This window comes from Ptychodera flava, chromosome 8 (assembly GCF_041260155.1).
Source record: "Ptychodera flava strain L36383 chromosome 8, AS_Pfla_20210202, whole genome shotgun sequence".
NCBI classification, from domain to species: domain Eukaryota; kingdom Metazoa; phylum Hemichordata; class Enteropneusta; family Ptychoderidae; genus Ptychodera; species Ptychodera flava.
Window position 1 is genome coordinate 14,759,018 of NC_091935.1, and position 8,106 is coordinate 14,767,123.

Here is an 8,106-nt window from a genome sequence, read left to right on the forward strand (position 1 = left end):
TCACGGGACAGATTTTAAGATCTTTTACAGTTCTTCGTTAATCACTTTGTGAGGACAATTCGTGGGGTATACTATCTCGGACGAAGGGACTGCCACGTTCAATGCCGTTGAGATACGTTTCATTATCGTAAAAGCGTAATGTTACCACAGGGTCCCCAGAGATCTGGTTGTTGTTGTTTGTATTGTTGTTTATGTTTATATAAGTCGTGTTGGTGACCAATAAAATTGAACGAATATAACTTGTGCTGTAGTTGTTGTTTGTATTGTTGTTTGTGTTTATAAGTCGTGTTGTTGTTATTGTTGTTGTTGTTGTTGACCAATAAAATTCAACGAACATAACTGTTGTGTTGTTGTTGTTTCAAACGTAACGTAGATGCCTTACTTAAGACACGCTACAAGGACATGTCATTATTCATTCATTCATTCATTCATTCATTCATTCATTCATTCATTCATTCATTCATTCATTCATTCATTCTTTATTTGTCATGTAATAGTTACACGAAATTTTGTGTACATTGGCAGAAGACAAAAAGAAAAAAAATATAATGCATAAAGACTAAATGTACTTATAATAATACCTATACATACATGTACACAGACACGCATCAGGTTACAACTGATTCAATACACTGATTGACCTTGGTACAAAGCTATGCTTAAATCTATTTGTACGAGAACGTGGAACCCTAAGGCGACGACCACTTGGAAGGTATTCGTATTCTGTATGGAGTGGATGGTTCGGATCTTTCAATATTTTCTTTGCCATCTTAATAACTTTATCTTTTTATACCTCTGAGTTCTGCGCAAGCTCATCCCGGTTGTCATCAAGCAGCTTTTTACATATTTTTGTAGGTCGATTGAGGTCTTCTTTGAGATGATTTGATAGCAGATCGTAGAAAGCGGTGCTAGCATAGTTAATAATAGATGATATTGTTGAGTTGAAAAAAAGAGCAATTACACTTGAACTTACATTTAACTTTCTCATCGATCTTACATAATACATTCGTTTGTTTACCTTTCTCAGTTGATTTTCTACATGTTGTGAGAATGACAGTTTACAGTCGATCATACAGCCTAAGTATGGATATGCTGACACTCTTTCTACCTTATTATTTATCACAACTGACTATATTTCATTTTGTTTTCTTCTAAAGTCCAGAACAAGCTCTTTCGTCTTTGACACATTAAGATCTAAATAGTTGTCATTACACCAGGTGTTAACAAAATCGATACACACAAAATATTCCTGATCGTCGTCGCTCGAAACCCCAAAACCCCTGTGTCATCTGCATACTTCTCAATCATTGCCCCATCAGTGTCCCGAGCTAGATCACACAGCCCTGAGGTGCTCCTGTATTAATTGGAATTGTACTTGATGTTTCAAAGCTGGTGCGAACATACTGAGACCTACCAGTCAGATAATCTAAAATCCAAAGTTGTAAACGGTTAGGAACATTGAAAACATTCAATTTGTTTAGCATTAGGTGGGGTTGAATCGTATTGAATGCTGACGAATAGTCAATGAACAAGACTCTAACTGTATTTGACGATTTAGCATCTAAATGCTTAATTGCACGATGGACTAGTGTGCAGATTGCATCGTCAGTCGAGCGGCCAAATATGTACGCAAATTGCAAAGGATCGAAATGGTTCTGTATATATGGCATAAGCAATTCTAAACCAACACGTTCTAAACATTTGGAGATAAGACGTTAAAGTTTGACCCGATGTAACTCTCTGTTCACGTACGGAGAGAGTATACATCAGCAGAGAGTTGCTTCGGGTCAAATAATGATAGTGTCCTGGTATAACGTTTCTTAAGGCATCTACATTACGTTTGAAACAACAACAGCACAACAGTTATGTTCGTTGAATTTTATTGGTCAACAACACGACTAATATAAACATAAACAACAATACAAACAACAACAACAACCAAATCTCTGGGGACCTTGTGATGTTTCCTGAGTATATGCATAATAAAAGCTAATGTGGGTAGCAACATTGCCTTCTGCTGTTTATAGTGGCAAATTTTTAGACAGCGGAAGGCAATGTGGCAACTGACCAAACGTTTTGGTTTTATGGTCACCCGCATAACACGTATAGCTTGGCGTGATAGAAACGAGATGTTTGTAAAAGTGTTTTTTTTCCACTCTTTTACTGTAATCGTACTGAGTACAGGGTGGGGGAGGTCTGGTGAATATGACACTGAACACAAACGTCTATTTGTCCAAACTCAACTATCCGACAGAGGTTCAGTATTGAAATTTTGGAATATCTAGATGATCTTTCGAAACTGTGCAGACCTCATTTTGAAGTACGCAGACTGGTCTAAATTGTGCTTGGGCATCTTGAAACATATAAAAGTCAACCTGAGGTTTAGCGCTGTTTACGCTAGTTGTTGACACAATCTCGGCAGAGGTGCCGCACTCAGTGCATGACTTACGTCTCTGTAACAAGGTGCATGAATATTTCCACTTTACATGTATGTCACAGAACTATGTCTGCAGTTAGTAAATTAGTCCTCAATTTTTCACCTATGAGCTACATCAAGCTGAAAAACAGCGACATTATCCTGCATCCTTATTTGATTTCAGGGACAAGTATGTTATCCTGCACCTTAATTATCGACCGGTGTCTCTGTTCATCACTTTCTTAATATTAAAGATCCATTAGCTGTAACTTTGGTCATTTTTAAAATTGTGTTTGTTCGGTGTATCATCTGCAGTTTCTGGTTTGAATCCCCGAACCATGGAGAAATTCCTGATATTTAGCTCAAATATACACTGTATGAGTATAATCTGTATTGTTATTGTTTAAATTTTGTATTCAGGTCCGGACTAGAATACATTTATCAACAATAACAATGGTCATTTCACATATACAGGCCGTGTTGGCAAGCAAGACACCGGACATTGGTCATGATGATCGGATTATAGTAAAATTCTGTAGTTGATACAACCGCGGCAAAGCCAGTGCATAGATAACTGATTGTAATACAAACAGAAACTACAATAGCAACAAGTACTGGAAAACCTTAACGTATAGAAGCGGCACCTTTATTTTACTGATAAAGAGCTAATAAACCACGGGGTGCTTGGTTTAGATATGAGATGTCTCCTTGCCAAACATAAATATAAGAAATCAACTTGGCATGGACTTCCTGAAGACAGTACCATTTAACGCCACCCTGCTGAGATTTCTTACTGACAGCGACAAAGTATAGATAAACAAGGCGCAGTTAGACTACATATTAATTACTATTAGTGTTTGTATTACAATCAGTTACCTATGCACTGGCTTTGCCGCGGTTGTAAATTGAAATAGAGTAGTGAAAAAATAGTCAAAAGTTACAGCTAATGTCCCTTTAATATTTTGTGAGTCACCATATTTGGAAAGTTGTGGTGTCAACCACAGCGCCACCACTGGTCGGAATGTAATTTGCTTAATGTCCAAATGGTGTCAGTGTAATGACCCGGAGACTGTCAGTGTGATCCTGTCGCCTAATCCTAACACTTTAATACAATACCCAGATTATTTATTCTGCACAAAACGATTTGTATTCCTGTCACTTCTCAATGTAACCTGTCTCCGACTCGAGAAAGTGCAGGAATCGTGTCAGTGTCACTATCATATCACTCTTATCGAAATTGCTTTCTGAGTTGTCAGTTTCACGGCTGCTTTCGTTGTTCCCAGGAATTCCAGTAAACACTCACATCGGAGACACTACTGTCCGTTTCTGACCTGTGACAAGTTCTTGAGAGGTTATTTTTCTGGAATGAAAGTCTGGTATTATTTGAATATGTGCAGCTAACAGTTTTTGTCAATTTGGAGTTTTTTCTTTTGATTTTATCTCAGTGCTTTAACTTACAGTTGGCGTTTATTAAGATGTCCTTATAGTTTTCAGTTGTACCTTAAGCTTGTCATAATTTCCACTTATGAGCAACTTCAATCAGTCGTAATTCCCATATTTCTTGATTTCTTGTTTCCTGCTCCTTCTATCTGTCTTGACTTGTTCTTCGCACTCTAAATTTCGCAAATGTCCAATGTAGTTTTGGACAATGCTTAGGACTGGATCAGGTTTTTGGATATCGGCGGATCAGGTTTTTGGATATCGGCTATTACGCTGGGAAATGACAGTTGCCATCTTTATCTGCACACAGAACAACGATGGAAATTGTTATTCCACTACATACATCTGAATTCTCCGCAACTTGGTTCATTGATTATGTAAGCAATTACCATTTTGGGCTTTGGTTACATAGTTTTCTTCAATGCCTCTTCCCCACCTCAGTTTATTGACCGATTTATTAGACAAATAGATGAAAGAGTTGAAAAGTCCAGTGATAGATGTGAACAATGCATGTGACAGATGTTTGTTGTATCTTTATTACAATAAAAACTATAATTTCTTGTTCCTCCAAAGTGTGATGAAATTATCAGATTATATGTATACGAATAATGTACACGTGTTTGCAACCGGGGGGGGGGGGGGTGGGGGCAAGAATTCTAGGGGAGAGACATAAAGTTTTGCCATAATTTCCTTTTAAACCATAAAAATTCCCAGAAGGGTTGAAAATCCTCCGCCCCGGAAACAAAATATGGACACTTCCTCAGTAAATGTTTGTCTCTCATATTACTGAGCAACTGACATTGCCACTGATTTTGAAGAAACCTCACGGAAACCGGAAAATCTATTGTTACACAGTGCATGTTACAACAGACTTTGATGGCATCCGGTTGAAGAGCGGAAAGCAGGATGTTAAAGTTGCGCTCAAGTTGTAATGGTTTATTCGTCGTATTTTTTGGCCGTTGAGGGCGCAGCAGAGCATCGACACAAGACTTTACCAGCCATATACTATATATAGAGAGACAAATGTTCTCACTTAAATTTTAACCATGACTGTGCGAGATACGAGTTATACTGAATAATGATTACAGCTGTAGACGTTGCCGCATGAAATTTCCGCTATGTAAAATTTCGCTACATGACATGACTGCGTTTACTTAGGGAGCGTTCAGCTATTGCAGCCAGGGTCGTGCCGGCAAAATCCAAGGGGGAGTCACCTAAAATATTGAAAACTGCAAAGGGGGGCGGGGAGTCATGTAATTTTCAAACATCACAGAGGGGGATGGGTCACTTAATTTTCATAAATATCCATCCTGTCAAAATGTAGTTTCCGCGTTCAAAAATATTCTGGCTGGGAAATAAAAATGATTTGCTGCATGATTTCATTCTCTGACGTCACTTAACTGTAAATCTGAATAAAAATATAATTATCTGTTACATGAACAGCTTGTCTTGAGGCTTGTCCTCTTGTAAAACGAGCTTACTGAGGGCAATGAACAATTCCTTTTACTTGCATATTAGAGATGTAGCGAAAATATTTAACAGTTACCTGTATAAGTGAAATGCAATATCATAATTTGGTCCACATCGGAACTCTCAAACACCCTATATGAAGCAAGTACTTTTATATCAATTGTCAAAGAACTATAAAAGTACAGATTAAGTTAGTTTAGCATTGTAAAAAAAGACATTCATAGTTTTCTCATAGACTCAAATGGATTCACAGCTTTACCTAGTTTTTGTATAGGAAAAAAAAAATACTTCATAGTTTCCTCGTAGACTACCATGTATAGTGAATCAACATTTCGGTGAAATTCCAAAATCAAATTTCTTGCACACACATCCACTTGCAACTACCCTAGTCTAATTAAGTACTTTAAAATGATCATGAATTATTAAATATCTATAAATTCACAGATTTAGCTAGTTTTATTGGAAAAAATATTCAGTTTTATCAAAGACTGTCATGTATAGTGGATGTACATTTTCAGTGAAATTCTAAAATCAATTTTTTTGTATACAGATACGAGTTGTAACCGCCCTATTACAATCAAATGCATTTATGTCAATTACGTCTATACATGTACAAATATTGCTAGTTTTGTATTGAAAAAGTATTATATAGGTTTCTTATGGACTATCTTGTATAGTGAATCACCATTATCAATTAAATCTCAATATCAAATTTTTGTACATATATGCACTTTTACCTGCCACTGCAAGCAAAGCACATTTACATGAATCATCAAACATGTGTAAGTGTACAGATATAGATCGTTTTTTATGGGAAAATCTTACTATAATAGTTTGTCCAATACATTCAAATGTGTTGTGGTTTAACATTTTAGGAAGAAGTACATCAGCCACATTTTGCTTTCTAATAGTTGCGCAAAAAATGGTGGCCCTGCACGAAATTTCATGACCCTTGAAAAATGCTTGCGCAAAAAAATTGCGAACCACCTGTAATTTCTGTCCAATCCCTTTCAGGGGGTATTTCAAAAATATAGCAAGCCAGAAGGGGAGATTTGAATGTTAACACATTGTGAGTTAGTTAGTTAGAGCTGTAATTTGAAAAAATCTTAGAATCTTTTTTTGGTTCTATCGTACCCCTCCAGAGGTATTTGTGTGTTAAGCTTTACTCAAGCATTTTTTTTCTAGGGGGATATCATGAAATTTTTGTCATCTTAAAAGGGGGTCATCATTTTTTTTATGCAATTGGTGGGGGGTTCACTTATTTTGACTGATGCACTGGAATAATTTGCCGGCCAGCCCCCTGCTATAATAACGGAACGCTGCCTAATCACAACCCACAACGACTAGGCTGTAGGTGTAAGGTCGACTTTTGTTTGCATTGCTATTAAACAAAAACTGTCATATTAAAGCGCAGTGGTCGTCGCGCTGCGCACGCTCTTGAGGGGGTCCCCCCTGTTGTCAACATATCCAAGAATGCCGCACTATACCGTTACGGGTTGATTATAATGTTTGCGATATTGCCGCTTGCTAAAATGGCGGCTGATTTGTCACATGCATACAAACTTACCAAATATAATAATTACACGCTGGATTGAGATCACATTTGATCATGATTTTCTTAAATCAGTTGCATGGGGCTCGGCTACTGTTATCGCTCGAGCCATGGAGCTAAACAATTACCTGTACGCGTGTATATGCCAACAGACTATCAATGACCGGGCTCTAGTCTACGACATCGCTAGCAAGAACGAGAGCTTTCATTTCAAGAGGCCAAACAGGAGTACAATTGACAATAACGCAAGCTACAGAAATCTACAGCTGGCAGAGCAATGCCCGCTGCAGCAAGAAGCATATGTTCCGTGGTCTGCATGAACGTCCGTGTCAAGAGAACCAGGTATATGGCGCTCTACACTCGGCTGTGGAGAATCCAACTCCACTACGAGGTTTACCCCGTTGGGGGATGCAAACGAGAATTCCGAGCACAGGTATCAAGTCAAGCGAAGGACCTTTTATAGGTCTTCTTGCTATGTGGGGGGGGGGGGGAGGAGGAGGTATCTCATTTAAAGGGGATTCAGATCTACCCGGCAATCAGGAGGTACAACAACGAAGTTTTCGTAGCACCGGTAGGCCAACACTAGCTAGCCGTTGAATCACTGCCATGACCGTGCACAGGATCTCTCGATATGTCCCTATGTGTAGGCGTGCAATTTTCCTGCCAAATGCCGCGAAAACTCGCTCGTTTTGTCTATTTTTTCCTGTCATTTGACTATTTCTTGCCACGTATTACAAGCAGAAGTTAGAAATGGTGATCAACAGTGGGTCGTGGGCCAAGTCGTCGCGGGGCCGGTAGGTTGTGGGACCGGATTCTCTTATATCCGTGTACGTCAACGCGGTGACCGTCTCCCTTATCGAAGCAACAGCATCTCCCGTGCCCTGCTCTGGCTTGCCGATCATGCTCTTGAGTGTAATTTTTGTGTTAGGCATTGTGCTTGTTGCTAGTCTACATATATATATATATATATACAATGTTGATCATTTTAGTGATGTATTTTTACTGTACTGTACATAGCATTGTGTACAACCAGCGTGACCGCGCGCGATCAAACCCATTTGTTCACTGTGACTGCGTGCAGTAAACTCAGCGACATAATGTGCCGAGTGTAGTGTCTCAATGTTCGTAGCCTTACATGAGTTTATAAATAGAAATACACCACTGAAGTTCGTTTCCGATCTTAATATTTTACTATTGTATGATGTTGAGTCTTACAAAGGCGTTAACA